Source organism: Euprymna scolopes, chromosome 33 (genome assembly GCF_053919585.1).
Source record: "Euprymna scolopes isolate OS-2025 chromosome 33, ASM5391958v1, whole genome shotgun sequence".
Taxonomy (NCBI): Eukaryota; Metazoa; Mollusca; class Cephalopoda; order Sepiida; family Sepiolidae; genus Euprymna; species Euprymna scolopes.
Window position 1 is genome coordinate 84,418,915 of NC_136514.1, and position 18,404 is coordinate 84,437,318.

The 18,404-nt window shown below is 37.4% G+C and overlaps 1 pseudogene; it reads left to right on the top strand.

Moving 5' to 3' along the window:
• Positions 1 to 6,460: 6,460 nt before the first annotated feature.
• LOC145258474 (U2 spliceosomal RNA) lies at positions 6,461 to 6,619 on the top strand (annotated as a pseudogene).
• The last annotated feature ends 11,785 nt before the right edge of the window (positions 6,620 to 18,404 follow it).

An 18,404-nucleotide genomic window follows, 5' to 3' on the forward strand; every position in this document is an offset into this window, starting at 1 on the left:
TTAATTCAGCTGAAAGTGCTCAAGGATAAGAAACGACTTTTTTAAAGGTCGGTGCAGTAAAGTAATTCGCAATTGTATTTTTTAGTCGCCCACGCTGGGGATTGAACCTTCAACCTTCAGGAGAATATCACTTTTACAATTGATTTTTCCAAGTACTCTAACCACAACGACACGGGTCATTGCGAATTAATTAAGATATTTATTCAGTCATGGCTGAAGGAAAGAGAGCATGCAATTTCTGTAAAGTAAATAAAGGGCCCCGTTCTAAATTCCGTGGTAGACAAAATAGACCCGAAGAAGGTCGGAGGTTACATCGACTGAAACGTTGTAAAAAAATACACTCAAAATGAGAACAGTAGTTCAAAGAATCCAAATAATACAAACACAATTATCTCTACAGAACAGCCTAAAATATTTACAATATATATTTCTAGCAAAATCACTCAGTCCCGGACGACGCCAGCTTTTCTGCTAGTATATATATTTCCAGCAATGCAATTTATTCCCGGACCATCCCGGGTACTCTGCTAGTATATATTTCCACCTCTCTCATTCATTCTCGGGCGATACTGGGTATTCTGCTAGTATATATTTACACCTCCCTCATTCAATCCCGGACGATGCTGGGTATTCTACTAGTATATATTTACACCTCCCTCATTCAATCCCGGACGATGCTGGGTATTCTACTAGTATATATTTCCACCTCTCTCATTCAATCCCGGACGATGCTGGGTATTCTGCTAGTATATATTTACACCTCCCTCATTCATTCTCGGACGATGCTGGGTATTCTGCTAGTATATATTTACACCTCTCTCATTCAATCCCGGACGATGCTGGGTATTCTACTAGTATATATTTCCACCTCTCTCATTCAATCCCAGGCGATGCTGGGTATTCTACTAGTATATATTTCCACCTCTCTCATTCAATCCCGGACGATGCTGGGTATTCTGCTAGTATATATTTCGTGAACGTGAAGCAAGAGAAATAACTTTTTTTTTTCATAATTAAGTTTTCATATGCAATCATCATGAGATCCGATTATATTGTTGGCATTGGTTTTCCCGATATTATTCCAGTAAGCCTTCTTTCTAAAAATACATCGTGTACTTTACGGGAGATGATTACAAGCTTCCTTACTGAAGATAACCGTTTTGGAACGAACTCGATTCGAACACCTACATCGTCAGTCTGTGTCGTTAACCACTACACCACCGTCACCTCCCTGGTATGCAATAAACAAAGCAAATAACCAAAACAAATAATCAGATTTAATTTTTCTATGAGGAGAACGTCTTAGTTTTTAGGCGATTATGTGTAGCTTTCTGATCATGCTATTCGGATGCAACCTCTATCCCATCAGTCAGTCAGAGAGAGTGTGTGTTGCAGAGTCGGGAGTTGAAGAGTTGAGAGCAGTTGAGTTGCATTGTTGGGGTCAGAGTCCTTTGGAAGCGAAAGAAAAGAACAGTAAACTATGTAGATCCCAAATTTGAACTCCTGACGTCATCAGCATTCGACCGGTCCAATGAATAAAGAATCATCATTGTCTTTTTGTAACTATTGTCATGTGTCATCTTTCAACACTCAAAAGGTAATGTGTTAATAATCTTATAATGAACATTATGTAACCCTTCGAAGATTATGCATCTCTCCTCCTCTGTGTTAAGAATTTGTGTACATCACCAGTCAGTATCTATATGAAATCCCAGGCATCCCAGAACTGTAATATGTGTAAATGTCCTCTCTCCCTCATCATTGCTATATATGTCCCGTCATTCTCCTTAATATGTACCCCTATGCAACATTCACTTTTACAGCTGTGACGTCACCAACGTGATCGTTTTCTCGAACATGATCCACGTCTCCAACGTGATCGTTCTCTTTCTCATTTTGCAGTCTTTTTTTTTTCGTTCTTTACTTGTCATTTCGCATGCAGGTGCAGACATGCGCCCGAGCTGTGTTCCTATTTACAATGCCTCCCCACGGGACAGAGTTAGACACCAGGGTCGTTTTTTAACTTGGAGAAAAGGAACAAAAATAAAAATTGTCTCAGTCGTGAAGGATTTCTCCTCCACTGACATAGAACAAGAAATTGAAGTGCAGCATCTGAAGAACAGATACTACACTGTGATCTTGTCTCGAAGGCCAGCTGTGTTACACCAATTTGAAAAACGAAAGCCGTTACCAAGTACATTTTTTTCTTTCTCTTTAACCATTCTTTTCTTTAGGGAAAGTGTGTATTTTTATTTAAAATTGAAGCTCTGGTGTTCCCAAGCACCTGAATAGACGTATCCTATTGGGAAGCTGCACTCGATGTCATACGAACCAGACGGCATCAAACCCAAGTGTTCAACGCTTCAGTTGACAATTGAACCGTTGGGATTATTACTGACTTTCTTTATCTATTAGTAACGTTTTCATCGTCACTTGCCGACAGTTTAATTATCAGACAAAAAAAAAAAAAACATAAATAAATAAATAAAAATAAAAATAAATAATTCGCTCGCTACTTGCTAACAAAAACAACGCTCACGTTAACACACACATGCCCTAGTCACAGGACAAGATATTCTACGTATTGATTTCTTGTATATACAGGGAGAGATACCCGGCACCCAAAATCAATAGAGATTAGACTATTCCTGTAATGATCTGGTCCCTGCTTATTCTGCGATAAGAGTTTAGTCTTGTGCAGTTCTAGGAGGTCCACCCTCCCAGGATTTGCCTTCTCTCTTTGAGAAACGGCTAGTTTATTGCTGATCCCTTAAGGCGTCCTCACTGGGGAATATCGACGGGGCTGCTCAGGCACTGTTTGCAGGTCAGAGTGCCTCTTCGCACAGGGGGCGGGGGACGCCGACTTCTCTATCCCACCTTCCGAGCCCGGTGTCTAAGTTTTTTTTTTTTTCAGTGGGAAAGAACTAACCAACTCCATCAGAGCCTGAATTTGTCTAAGCGGTTAACGACACGGACTGAAAACCCGAGGGTACCAAGTTCGATGCCAGATTATTCCATAGGGGTACTTAGCCTCGTACGTCCAGATAAGGCTGTGTGAAGATTGTGACTTCCTGACCTAAAATGCGCCAAGCGTTGATCGTAGTGTTCTCTTTTCTATCACCTTGCCTAATGTCTATTTCCTGGAGGTCATTGATTTCTGTAATATATATATATATATATATATATATATATATATATATATATATATATATATATATATACATATATATATATATGTATATATATATATATATACTAGAAAGTTCCCTGGCGTAAAGTACGCTTAAATATGATATTTTAATTAATGCAGATTTCGTATTTATTATTTTATTATATTGAACCCAATGATTTAAAAAATGACTCGTGCACCACAACCGAGAATCGAAACCAAGACGTTTACCTTACGATTTACTTTTTTCCTTTGATGTTAATGCCTAGATATGTTTGCTGTAAGGCTAAAAATAAATGTATGAACCAATAGCTATTACGTTATGCATGCATGTTCGTAATGCCGTCGTTCGATTTCCACCTGTCAAACTCCATTTTTTTTTTAAATTTCCACACATTTGCACATATTCTTTGGGTAGCAGGCCAGAGGATTAATTGGTCGAAACGCGGCGAGACAACAACAACTATGGAAGGCAGTAATTACTGGAGATACAGTTACAAGGCTCAGCATTCCTATCACGTTGCGGTTAATCACCTGAAGAAGGCCAGACGATAAGTTGGCCGAAACGTGTTGAAACAAGAACAAATATGAAGATTACGATAACAATCCGTCAAAAATAAATACGCCGATGTTTTTATTTTTATTTTTTTGCAAAACTCAATCATGTGATGCAAAGCCAAAATTGAATTAACGATTTCCTTATACAAAACAATCAAGCACAACATCTATATATTAATACATTTAACGTACTAACGTGTGTCACGGTTTCTAGATTATAAATTATTCGATCGGGAGATCCTATTTATTAAGCAGGAAGATAGAAGTTAATAAAATACTACGAAAATTTAATACGCTAATTCCCTTTTCGTAGTATGTTATCAACTTTTATCCTCCGTTTTGGTCTCCCCACAAAAGGAGAGTGAACCTATTAATTCACACATGTCCGTTCGTCCGTTCGTTTGTCCGCACTTTTCTCAATAACTACGGATTGGAATTTTTTGAAATTTTACACAAACATTAAACATGATATGAGTAAAAAAGTAACAGAACGGATTTTCCGGGAAAACTCCGATTTCTACCCGCCCCCGCCAGGAGTGCCTTTCGGATTAAAATGGCTAAAATTGAAACGTTTGTGCTCATTAAAAAATAAAATTGATGCTTTGGATTTTTATAAAACTTTCTGAAAAGTTATAACTGATTTCTATATAATTTTGTTTGTCTATGTTTCGCGATAACTCTTGGATGTGCCCCAGGGGCTCTTTTAGGGATAATAAAAACATTCCATTTTGGGGACTATTTTACCATATTTGCCAAGATTTTCTGTGTCTGCCTATTTAGCAGGTTTGCATGGTGCCGAACTGAAATTTAAATGGGTTTTTTTTTTACATAGGCATCACCACTTATCAAGGCCAAGAGGCCACTCAAGGATAAGGATTAAAGAGTGTACAGTAGAAACTGGACAATATAGTAATCGATAGTAATGAAAATTTGGTAAAGTTGATAACTTATATAGAACGGCTCATCAAGAACTTATTTACGTTAGACTTGAACACAACCGTATTGTAGTCAGCCGGAAAGCAGGAAAACGGAAGACAATTCCACAGGCGTGCAGTTCTAAGAAAGAAGCTTTGTTCATGGAATCTACGTTTAGGTTTGGGCACAGATAAAGAGTGGGGGGAATTATTGATAGTGTTTTCAGCTAGACGAGTGTTTCTTGTGAAAGTTTGGCGAGGGGGGACCATAGACTGAAGCTCAGTCGAACACTTTCCATGAAAATAACGATACATCAGAGACAAACTCGCAACATTTCTTCTCTTCTGTGAGATAGAGGTTGCAAGGAAGAGAAAAGGACATCTCCTACGAGGCTACGAAGTCTATTTTGAACTCTATCAAGGCAGGCCAAGTCCTTTCTAGCAGCTCCTGCCCAGATGTGGCAACAATATTCTATCCTTGGACGTACCTAGCCCTTATATAGATAGAGAATAGCATCAGCAGTGAGATATTTACCGGATCGATAGAAAGATCCCACCACTTTTCCAGCGGCCTTGACAACAGATTTGATGTACGTGTTCCATTTAAGATCAGGAGTAAAGGTCAAGCCCAGAAGCTTGTCAAAACTTGAGGCCTCCTGAAGACGAGAGCCATTCATTTAAATTGATGCCAGATGTGGATCAGAATGTTGATGATGTAAATAGAGAAGCTTGATTTTAGATGCATTAAAAGTAACCAGCCACTCCTTTCCCCATTGTACTACGTGCTCAAGATCAGACGAGAGAGAATTGGAGAGAACTTGGTCGTTTACTGTCTTAGATGTGCTACCATAAATGGTAGTGTCGTCAGCAAAAATGTCTACAAATGATGTAAGGATGTGATTTGGAAGATCATTAATGTAGATCAGGAAAAGAGTTTGGCCCAGGATGGACCCCTGAGGGACACCGGCATTAATACTGTGAGCTTCTGATTTTTGCCCCTCAACTACTACTCTTATGAACCTATCAGAAAGAAATGATTTAATAATTGAGAAGACATTTCCAGCTATACTATAGCTAGAGATCTTATGAAGTAAACCTTTATGCCATACCCTATCAAAGGCCTTAGATATGTCAAGAGCAATTGCCCTAGAAAGGTGGCCTCCGTCGAGAGATTTGCTAATCCTATGAGATATAACTGTAAGCACATCTGCTGTAGATCTAGCAGAACGGAAACCATATTGAGTGTCATGTTTTAAATCTTTGGGGACTTTGGGGGCTAAATAGGAAGGGGCAAATGATGGACTTAGTCATTTCCTTTTTTGCATGGCACAGAACGCAAATTTACATCTGTTAAGGTCTAAAACTGCATCGTTTGTTCATTTTCAACAGGATTTGACGTCCCCTGGGGACTTTTGGGGCTAAATGGGGGAGAGGCTAATGCTAAACTTTGTCATTTGTTTATGCCTCGTTCACTGTGCACTCACGGGGGACTATGCATGTTTCACTTGTTAATAAATAGGATCTCCCGATCACAGAAGATACAATGTAAAAAAAAACCATAATAATAATATCGCTTTTTGGGCTGTATGTTAAGCTTGGTCTTAGGATCTAAGTGTAATAACTGTTCTGTCTTAAAATAGTACAATGGGGGTTTCCTCCGCACCGGTTGTCCATACAATGGAAGTATGTCACAGACTCCTATAAGAATATTGGAGATAAACTGTAATAACCAGATATATTCTGACGCTACATTGACCAAATTACTTAGATAAATACTTTTACAGTTTTAACAAACAGGGCTACAATCATATATACAATTTTTTTTTCTTGGCCTTTTGGTCAAGATCAAAGTGTAGTATCTGTTCTTCAGAAGTGCTGCACTTCTATTTCTTGTTCTCTTTCGGTGGAGGATAAATCCTTCACGACTGAGACAATTTTTATTTTTGTACCTTTTCTCCACGTTAAAAAATGACCCTGGTGTCTAACTCTGTCCCGTGGGGAGGCATAGTAAATAGGTACAATCATATCTCAATTTATTACATATAGAAGATGCCGACAGTCTGCTACGTTTGTGGATTAAATGAAACGTTCCGTTCAAAATTCCGCGCAGATTCTCAAGTTCGACAAGACTCCTGCCGTCCACAGAAAGATTCCTGAGTTCAACAGAAGGATTTCTGAGTTTGAAAGAAAAATTTCCGGGTTCGACCGAAAGATTTCCGAGTTCAATAGAAAGATTCTTGAGTTCGACAAAAAAATTTTCGAATTCGACAGTAAAAATTCTTGAGTTCAACCGAAAGATTTTCTGAGTTTGATAGAAATATTCTTGATTTCAACAACAAAAAAAAGTTCCTGAGTTTGAGAGAAAATTCCTGAGTTCGACAGAAAAAATTTCTGAGTTTTACAAAAATAATTCCTGAGTTTGACAGTAAAAAAATTCTGAGTTTGTCAGAAAGATTCTTGATTTCGACAAAAAAAAAAAAAAAAATCCCGAGTTCGACAGAAAGATTCCTTAGTTTAACAAGACACGGTAAAAGAAGGTCGAAGGTTACATCGACCTAAACATTGTGCAAATGCCGCTAGTCCGAAAGAAAACAAATAATACAGATTAACTTAATTCTCATTTTATTTGTCGGATTGGATTGCTTTTCCTTTTCCTTTTTTTTTCTGAAGACATCACGCGCGACCATTACATCAAAAACGCTTTTCATCTTCAGCCTATTAATACGTAAGAGTTTGAAAGCGATGGTGTCTTGTTACGAATTACTTAGGATGAGGGTATTACTATTCTGAAACTTTCGTTGACGGCTCACTACTTGGGATTCCTCTTGAGTGAGCAGCTCCTTCTCCACCACCACCACCACCACCATCATCATCATCATCATCATCATCATCATCATCATCATCATCATCATCATCATCAATCTCTCTCTTTCTCTCTGCTTGTGTGCATAGATGTGTGTATATGTGTCTTCAGCACACACACACACACACACATATGTGTGTGTATATATATATATATATATATATATATATATATATATATATATATATATATACGAACGGCTATTCTAATTTATAAAACTCACTATGTCTGTCTGTCTGTCTTCATATTTTCAAACTCTATCTCCTCCGAAACAAAAAGTCGCAGAGCGGCGCTAGGGGCCTCAAATGATTGGATTTTTTATGAACCGTTCTTACATGGGTCTTTAACGGGTTAAAATAGTGTTGAAGGGGTCAAAAAGGGGTCAAAATTGGGGGAAAATCATTATACAGTTTTTACATTCATCTTATTTTATTTTTTATCGGATCATATGTGTGTCATGTTGGTACAGTGTTAGCGTCACCAGCTTTGAATGCTACTATTTGGCTTTCGGTTTCGATTCTAGTTGATGGCAGCTAAATACCTTTTTTTTCTTTTGAAATCACGGCTAATATATACGAAATCTGGATAAATTAAAATATCATATTTAAGCGTATTTTACGACCGGACAAAGTCGGACGCCCGTCCCCACTCCTCTTTAGTCTTTCACTAATTTTTAAATAACATATTAACTTTTCATGAATTTGGATGAATGCATTGACGAGGATACCTACGACTTTAGAAAGGCGAACCATTAAAAGATACATCTGCCTTACTTAAAAAATGCTGGACTTATTTTTGGTGTCTTTAGAAAAAAAGAGCCCACCCAATGTTTTTGCTGATGAGGAGACTTTGTTTCAAAAAACTATATGATAAAATTATTGTCCAAGACTCAATGTCTATGATAATAAAAACATCGTTTCCGAAACGATCGTACAATTTATTGATTTTGTTTGTTCTTCCTTATGAAACCGATTTTTAATTTTAACTATAAATTATCAATCATCTTACATAATATTATATATATATATATATATATGTATATAAAACCGAATATGTATATATATATATAACCGAATATGTATATATATATATATATATATATATATATATATATATATATATAACCGAATAAGTATATATATATATATATATATATATATATATATATATATACATATTCGGTTTTATATATATATATATATATATATATATATATATATATTCGGTTTTATATACATATATATATATATATATAATATTATGTAAGATGATATATAACCGAATAAGTATATATATATATATATATATATATATATATATATATATATATATATATATATATATATATATATATATATATATATTCGGTTCTCATGTAGCTGATCTCTCCCTAATTTTACTATCGCTTTTTTCTCGACCACATGATCCTATTCCGAATTTGAAGCAGTAGCTCGACATCACTTTACGAAAACGCTTCAAACTGATATATATTATTGCACACAAAAAACAATTAAATTAAAACAAAAATCATTTATTTCTAATTATTTAATGAAGCAAAAAAATAATGTTTTTTTATTTGATTACTATATTTAAAAAGTTTTTCCCAGCAAATTACCTAACAATTTATTAAACAAATAATATCGTAAAAACTGAATTTAACTTGAAAATACAATGAAAAAAAAAAAACATTTAAATGTTAGTAATCAAATATAAAACTGGATTGATTAAATAATTTTTAATAAGAAAATTATTTTTTTTTTGCTTTTATATTTATTATTTTTTACTGTTCAATGACTTATATTAGTTTGAAATAGGTTAAACTTAAAAAAAAAAAACTGTTAATGATCGTTTTGATACAAAAAAATATGTCTACTGATGTCAGCCTACTAATATGAATTCAGAATAGGGTCATGTGAACGAGAAACAGCGAGAGTAGAATCAGGGAGACAACAGCTACATGAGAACAACATATTCTAATTCTTGCAATATGTTAATTTAAAGAAGAAATGTTTGAACCTTAGACATTGGAAGCTTGTAAAATCAGCCATGGTAACAAGTGGTTGGAAACATCACTTTCTTCTCTGTTGCAACTCTGAAATCGACGGACTCATCCTCTACGTTGACATCAACACCATCGACTTCGTAAACGTTCAACAGGTTTCGTTAAATGCTGATCTGTTCAATTTTTTTCTGCATGGACAAATTTAATAGTGTATCTCTGCTTTTGATGCACGTCAATTACAGGAGTTTCTTTCTTATAGTCTCACACCGTCAACATCTACAAGAGAGCGATGAAACTTTCAGCATAAGGTCAGTTATCATAGCAATTCTTTCTGATCCATTCGGGTCCTGGATATGACCTTAAACTATATCTCATGGTGAGGTCCCAGCTTGCAGGCTTTGAGGAGTGTGGAGCCACCCCTTGATTGCCATTGCTCCCAGGTCCACTCTGACCCGGAGTGGTAGTACCTGTTAGGGTCCCAACTATGGGTTAACTAGAAACCGACTTCAAAAAAACAACAAAAAAAAACAAACAAACAAAAAAAAACAATATCTATTTAAAAAATTTTCTTCAAAATCACTAGGTTCGGCATTAAATAACCTGAAAAGGGTTGATATGCCGTAAAACAAAAACATCCAATCAGCCAAATGATTCATTCGGGCGGGGGAAAATAGTAAAGATATTACTATTGGAATGACCTTATGATTGTTAAAGGAAAATCAATTTGTCTTTTATATAGTTAGAGGATTGTTTCAGGACTCAAATAATTCTGGAGTGATGGAATGATGCAAGATATATATATTTTTTTTTTTTGCGACAACTTGTTTTACCAAAAGAGTTATCTAGTTTGAATGCTTGAGTTGTGGAAACTGGGATCGGGGGGATATTTCACGATGAATTAAAATGGAGTTGACCTCTTCCGCTCAGCCTAACTAATTAGAATGGAATAATTAATCAGTAAATTGGTAGGTGTCACGTGACCGGAAGTGCGTAGAAAGTAGAAATTAGGTGAATTAATTAAGGAAGCAAAAAAGGAGAGGCCAAAAAAAAAAAAAAAATGGGGGTGGGGGTACGTGATGTTGGGTTGGAAAAAATGTGTTATTAAAGTGAGGGTGGTGAGGGAGGAGAAGGGGTTATTTGATACGGGCGCGTAGCGGTTGGTTGAAAAGTAAGGCGATAATTATTTAGGGGAGAAAAAAAGAACGTATTCTTTCCTCTTTTTGTTCATCACAGATGAAGAAAAAGAGGAAAGACGTAGAAAATAAAGAGAGTGGTGATGGTGGTGCTGGTTGCGGTAGAGGTGAAAATACTAAAGAGACACAAGAAAAAGGAGAAAATTAAGACGGAGAAAATAGGAAGAGGACAAAGAGAACCTAAGAGAAAAAGAAGAAGAAAAAGAAGAAGAAAAAGAAGAAGAAGACGGGCAACAACAACTTTCAAACCCCTCGGCCTAACGTTCGCAGGAAACATGAGTTGGAACAGATACATTGAGAGCATTGCCAAGTCTGCTGCGAAGAAAATGGGCTCCCTCTACCGTGCTAGAAAGCTACTTGCGCCTGAAAGTATCCTGTATTTCTACAAGGCCACCAATCGCCCATGTAAGGAGTATTGTTGTCACATTTGGGCTGGTGCATCTGCTACTAGTCTCTCACTCCTGGGCAGGGTTCAAAAGAGAGTCGCCAACCTGATAGGTCCTAAACTGTCATCTAAGCTTCAACCTCTGTCCCGTCGACGTAATGTTGGGTCCCTCTGCCTGTTCTACATGTATTTTAATAGTGAATGCTCCCTTGTACCCCATTCAACGTAAATACTCTCGACAAACCCGAGAAGCAACAAAATCCCTCCCCTACACTGTAGAGATCCCTAGATGTAAGAAAGCCTTCTACTCTAATAATTTTTTTTTCCACAGAATTGCAAGACTTTAGAACTCCCTTCCAAGTCCCTGCTTTCCCAACTGTACTGACATTCAGAAATTCAAGTGTAATGTGAACGGACACCTTGCTGCTCAACTCCCTACATAGTATCCCAGCAACTTATGCCCTCGATAGTAGCCTCCTACATCAAAGTGGCACTGTGCCTTGTCAGGGGTGAAAATTGAATTTAAAAAAAAAGAAGAAAAACAAAAGAAGCGGAGAACAAACCAAAGAAGAAGAAAAAAAATGAAAATAGGCGAGACAATGATGATGATGATGATGACGATGATGATGATGATGATGATCATCATCATCAAGAAAGAAAAAAGATGGTGTGGAGATGAGGAGAAAGCGGGGAAGACGGGAGATGTGACAACAGGAAAACGATGGGGGAGCAGAGCAGTAGCAGTAGTAGTGGTAGTTTATGGTAGTAGTAGTAGTGGTAGTAATAATTGTAGTAGTTGTAGTAGTAGTGGTAGTAGGAGTTGTAGTAGTAGTGATAGTAATAATTGTAGTAGCTGTAGTAGTAGTGGTAGTAGGAGTTGTAGTAGTGGTGATAGTAATAATTGTAGTAGCTGTAGTAGTAGTGTAGTAGGAGTTGTAGAAGTAGTGATAGTAATAATTGTAGTAGCTGTAGTAGTAGTGGTAGTAGGAGTTGTAGAAGTAGTGATAGTAATAATTGTAGTAGCTGTAGTAGTAGTGGTAGTAGGAGTTGTAGAAGTAGTGATAGTAATAATTGTAGTAGCTGTAGTAGTAGTGGTAGTAGGAGTTGTAGTAGTGGTGATAGTAATAATTGTAGTAGCTGTAGTAGTAGTGTAGTAGGAGTTGTAGAAGTAGTGATAGTAATAATTGTAGTAGCTGTAGTAGTAGTGGTAGTAGGAGTTGTAGAAGTAGTGATAGTAATAATTGTAGTAGCTGTAGTAGTAATTGTTGTAGGAGTTGTAGTAGTAGTGATAGTTATAATTGTAGTAGCTGTAGTAGTAGTGGTAGTAGGAGTTGTAGTAGTGGTGATAGTGATAATTGTAGTAGCTGTAGTAGTAGTGGTAGTAGGAGTTGTAGAAGTAGTGATAGTAATAATTGTAGTAGCTGTAGTAGTAGTGATAGTAGGAGTTGTAGTAGTGGTGATAGTGATAATTGTAGTAGCTGTAGTAGTAGTGGTAGTAGGAGTTGTAGTAGTGGTGATAGTGATAATTGTAGTAGCTGTAGTAGTAGTGGTAGTAGGAGTTGTAGTAGTGGTGATAGTAATAATTGTAGTAGCTGTAGTAGTAGTGGTGGTAATATTAGCAGTAGTAATAGTGGTAGTAGTAGTTGTACTAGTGGCAGTGATAATAATAATAGTAGTAGTAGTAGTAGTAGTAGTAGTAGTAGTAGAAAAAGAGGAAGTAGAAATATAAAAGATGAGAAAATTATGTGAAGGAAGAGGAGAAGGCGGGAGATGTAACGAAGAAAAACAAGGGAAGTAGTAGTAGTAGTAGTAGTAGTCTGATTCCTTCTCCCGCAGAAGATACGTTTATACGAAATAGCTTAAAGACCCACCAAATTTTTATACCCAAAAAAATATTCAATTCATTTTATTCCATTCCCCGCAGCACTTCATGTCTGAAGACGACTCGACAGGGGCTATGTCCGCCGGTGTTGAAGCTCTTCTCTCAGAAGTGCTCCTCTGAGCTCCAAGCTCTGCCCCACCCCTTTTCTCGAAAAATACCCGTCTAGTTGAAACCACTGTCAATAACTTTCCCCACTCTTTAAGTGTGCCGAAATCAAAACGTAGATTCCATCAACAAAGCTTCTTTCTTAGAACTGCACGCCTGGGGAACTCTCTTCCGTTTGCCTGTTCCCCAGCTGACTAAAACTTGGTTGTATTCAAGTCTAACATAAACAAATGCTTGATGAACCGCCCCCTTAAGTAATCCAGTCTACCAAATTTCCATTAATAACGATAATAAGAGTCTTCAATCTAATAGGTCCCACTTTGTCAACTAAGCTCCAACCCCTGTCTCATCACCGCAATATTTTTATGGAATATGCTCTGAGGAACTCGTTGTGCCCCCCCTCGGCGTACATATCCCTGACGAACCCGTTTGCAACAAAATCACACCCCTTCACTGATAAGGTCCTTAAGTGCCAGAAAGGTTTCTACTTTAATAGTTTTTTTTCCCTCCAACAGCTATACTTTGGAATACTTTTCTTGTTACCTGTTTCTCTTGTTCCAATGATATGCAGAAGTTTAAATGTAATACACACAAACATCGTGTTAATCTTTATCTTGGACCTTTATTATTCCTGATATTAATAAATTACCTCCCTGATAAAATTGTTTCTGAGATGGGTATATTTGCTGATGACACCACTCTCTATAATAGGCACGAGGGGAAAACAAATGAACACATATCTAAAGTATATCCGAATATTAAACTCTTGGAGGATAAAACATTAGTGTTTCTGGTTGAATTATCGAAGAGGATTCGATAGAACGAGGAACCAAATATAAGGTTTATCAAGTTGTACCCTAGTCACTGGACACACCAGAGTTAGGGTTGGTAGCCAGTTATAGAGTGGAGTCAGAATATGAGCTAATTGGTGATGGCAAGAGACAGATTCATGTCGTTGAATCAGCGAGAGGCAGGAATATGCCGAAATAATGGTCTTGGAATTTGCCGGTCACAGAGTCCGTTTTATTTCACTGGAGGTCATCAGTTGTGTGTGTTGGGATTATTTCAGGGGGATGAGAGAGTGTAAAGAGCAGAAATAGAGTTGAGTCGCAGAGTGAGTGGAGAGTTTCAAAGCAGATTGCTTGTTGAGTCCGAGAAGAGACGTGACCCCTCCCCATCTCATCCATCCGTCGGTCGCTGTCTGTTAAGAGAGTTGAGACTTTGAAAAGAGCTTACAAAATCTGAATGAGAATTGTAAAAACATTTTGTACATAATTTTGTGAAAATTAAGCTTCTGTAGATAGACTACAATTGTTTGTCTTTCTTCCTGCCTGCCGCTTCGATATTCGCTTTCAGCATACCAGATTTATGTAACAACCTCCGAGGAGTCTAGACGACACGTGCCGAGAATCCAGAGAAATAAGAGTCCTTAACCACCTCCTCGAAGGAGGCGTTACAAAAGAAATGGCAGAAACACTAGAGGATGGCCTCCAATCTATTGAGTAATGGGGACAAAAATGGATGGCCACATTCAATGCTGCAAAGACTAAGCTTGTTTCATTCAATAATTAAAAGAAACCTTCTCTACCACTAATAGCAATGGCCAAAAACACATTACCTGAAAGTATATCCTTTAAACTCCTCGGCTTAAAGTTTATGGGGAACATGACCTGGAATAAATACATTGAGAGCATTACCAAGGCTGCTGCGAAGAATGTTCGCTCTCTCTCTAACTTGTTAGAAAACTACTTTCGCCTGAGGGTATACTGTACCTCTATTAGGCCACCATTCCCTCATACATGCAGTACTGTTGTCACATTTGCGCTGGCGCATCTGCTACTTGTCTCTTGCTCCTAGACAGGGTTCAGAAGAGAGTCACCAATCTGATAGGTCCTGAATTGTCATCTAGGCCTCAGCCTCTGTTCCAAACACCCTAGACAAACCAGACAAGCAGCTAAACCCCATCCCTTCACAGTAGAGATCCCTAGGTGTAAGAAAGCCTTCTGCTCCAATAATTTATTTCCTAGAACTCCTAGACTTTGGAACTTCCTTCCGGCATTCTGCTTTCCCAACTGTACTGACATGCAGAAGTTCAAGTGTAATGTGAACTGACATATTGCTACTCATCTTCCTTCATAATACCCCTGCAACTTATGTCCCCGATAGTAGTCCCCTACTTCAAAGTGGCACTGTGCCTTTTTGGGGGTGAAAATTGAAAAAGAAAAAAAGAAAACGAAAATAGTAACCCCTTACGTCCAAGTGGCGATATGCCTTGTTAGGGCGTGAATACGTGTAAAAAAATTATTTTTTTAATTATTTTTCTGAGATTTTTGCCTTTTTTCTTTTATTCAATTCTAATTCTTTAATTTTTTTTTCTCTTTGTCATTCTTTTCTTTTAATATTGTTATATACTAGCATTTCAGCCCGGCGTTGCCCGGGTGTTTGGAGGTGTATGTTGAGAAAAAAAAAAGAAAAAGAAAAAGCGGTCAATTTTTTTAAACTTTGACCCCTATTATGTCCCCTTAACATTTATTGTTTTGGACTCAAATCAAGTTATTAAGTTATATCCATGTCCAAGGAACCTATATCTAAAATTTCAAGTGTTTAGACCCACAATTGGCGGAGGAGTTTGGTAGAATTCTCAAAGGTCAAATCGTTGAACTTTGACCCCTTGCTCGGGTGTTTGGAGGTGTATGCTGTGCAAAAAAAGCAAAAAAACAAAAAAATGGTTAATTTTTTAAAACTTTGACCCCTATTATGACCCCTTAAAATTTATTGTCTCGGGCTCAAATCACTTTATTAAGTTAGATCCAGGTTCAAGGAACCTATATCTAAAATTTCAAGTGTCTAGACCCAAAATTGTCGGAGGAGTTTGGTAGAGTTCTTAAAGGTCAAATCGTTGAAATTTGACCCCTTAACAGCCAAATTTCTGGCTGACACCCGTCAGATCGATTTTCCTAAATCTCAGTACCCGGTATTTCAAATTTCGAGTCTATAGACTAAAAATTGACAGAGTTATTGCGTAGGGAAATGTACACAGACAGACAGACACACAGACAGACAGACACAGACAGACAGACAGACACGCTCACTTTTATAGATATATAGATTAGCCTAAGACGTGCCTATCTTTTATTTCAGCGACTTTTCGCGCTGTGATTTCATTTCTCTATGGTGTGATGTTTGACTTAGAAAACCATACGTTGACGTTCGTTTAACCACCTGCTTTTTCAAGCCTTTAATTTCACCGATGCTCACTTCCCTGCCCGCTTAGCGCCGCGGTAACTTTTCATATTTTTTCCGCCTTAACCTCAAAGCTTCGGGTTCGAGCCTACCTCCCTTCCAAAACTTTTTTTCTTCTTTTATTACTCCCCAAACACTCGGGCAACGCCGGGCAACGCTGGGCAACGCCGGGCACCACCTCTCGTTATATATACATGCAGAATATATACGCATGTACACAACACACCCGTTACGTATACACACTCCGCTAGGTCACATTATGTTCGCCTTTTTTCTTTTTTTTAATTCTCTTCTTTTTTTTTTTCGTTTATAATATACGTGTGTTTATTTGAATTCGGATCTCCTACTTCCTTTTTTTCGTTCAATTTCCCCCCCCCTTTTTTTTTTCTATAACCGCCGTTTTATTTTGTAGAATCAGTTTCGTAATTGTGAATTTCGATGAAAACGTTTAATCTTTTCTCACCCTTTTTAGACTTCATCAAGATCGCCCCTTCCATTCCCTGTACCTCCATTTAACTTTGAAAATTTTACACGTTCTTTACAAAGCGCGTTTGACAGAATTCGAAAGCGTTCGTTTTCTTTCTTTTTTCTTTTTTTTTTGTGACACAATCCAATCCGCCATTTTGTTTGGAAGATATTTAAGCTTCCGGTTGAAAATTCGAAAACGAGGTTCCTTCTCTTTGTGAACTCTTTTGATGATCTGTTGCTTAATATTTTTGGATTTCTGGTTTGTATTATTTGTGTTATTTGAAATACAGTTTTCCTCTTCTGTGTTAAAATCCCAAAGTCACAATCGATATAAACTCCGACCTTCTTTAGATGTATCTTTTGAACTCTAGAATCTTTCTGTTGTGTTCAGGAATCTGCCCGTAATTCGAACAGAACTCTTTATTTAATGCACGAGAGTAAAATGTTCTTCATCCGTTAGCCTTGACCCGGTAGAAGTTTTAAGTTTTATTTCTACATTTACGGACTGTTATCCTCATCTTCATAGTTGTTGTTTCACGACGTTTCGGCCAACTTTTCCTCTGGTCTTCGTCAGGTGGTTAACCGCGACGGGACAGGAATATCTTCAGTAATTACTGCCTTCCATAGTTGTTGTCGTCTTATCGCGTTTTTGGCCAAGTAATTTTCTGGCCGCGTTTGGGCAGCATTGGAACCGCTATCTTCAATACTAACTTGGAACCGTAGCGATTCAACGCCTCTATCCACTGCGCCAGTTTTTGGTCTCATTGTGGCACTATTTCTTTGTGCCACTGTTTCTAACACACTCCGCAGCATGGACGGGTGGTAATTTGGCCATGAGCGTAGAGATACAAAGAAATCCCTTCCCATAATTCCCTTGCTATCTTTCTGTCTCTTTCCTGCACGACCACCATGATGTGAGGACACATATTCTGTCTCTCCGTGAATGAGGGGGGGCACCCCCTCCCTCAACACTAGTTAAGGTAGTTAGCTTTGAAAAGCCTATTGTCCAGTTTAAATTGTAAAAATTAATTGTAATATGTATTGTAATATATATTTTGTAAAATAAAATAGTTAGTTATACCTTATGTATATTACAATTGTGTCGCGTGTCGTTTTTCTTGTGTCTGCCATGAATGCCTTCATAAATGTCTGAAGTCGAAAGGCGGCCCTGAGGACAAAGAGATAAAGATTCCCACCAGAATGCCACCAGGGTGAAGAGATCATCTTGAGAAAAGAAAGGAGCCACACCCAGATCCAACATCTCAGGTATGATTTCCTTCTTGCTACACAGACCCTAATGACTGGCCCATCTTCATATCTTCATGAGACCACTTTAAGACATTTACTATAACACGTCTGTCGGTCACACCTCAGTGACCAGCTGATGATGGTATATCATAAATTCAAGTTCTTTGTTCTTGTCTGGTCTTCCATCGTCCGTACCGAATGGTATATTATTTTATTATCCCTGGAACCATCTTTGTTTTAATTCTTAACTCCTGTCTTTTTTTTTCTTTTATAATATTTGTTTCTTTCTTTTAATTCTTCATTGCCCCCTTTTATTTCTTTCATTCAATTCCTTTTTCCTTTCTATTACTCAATTTCATTTTTTGTTTCTTTCG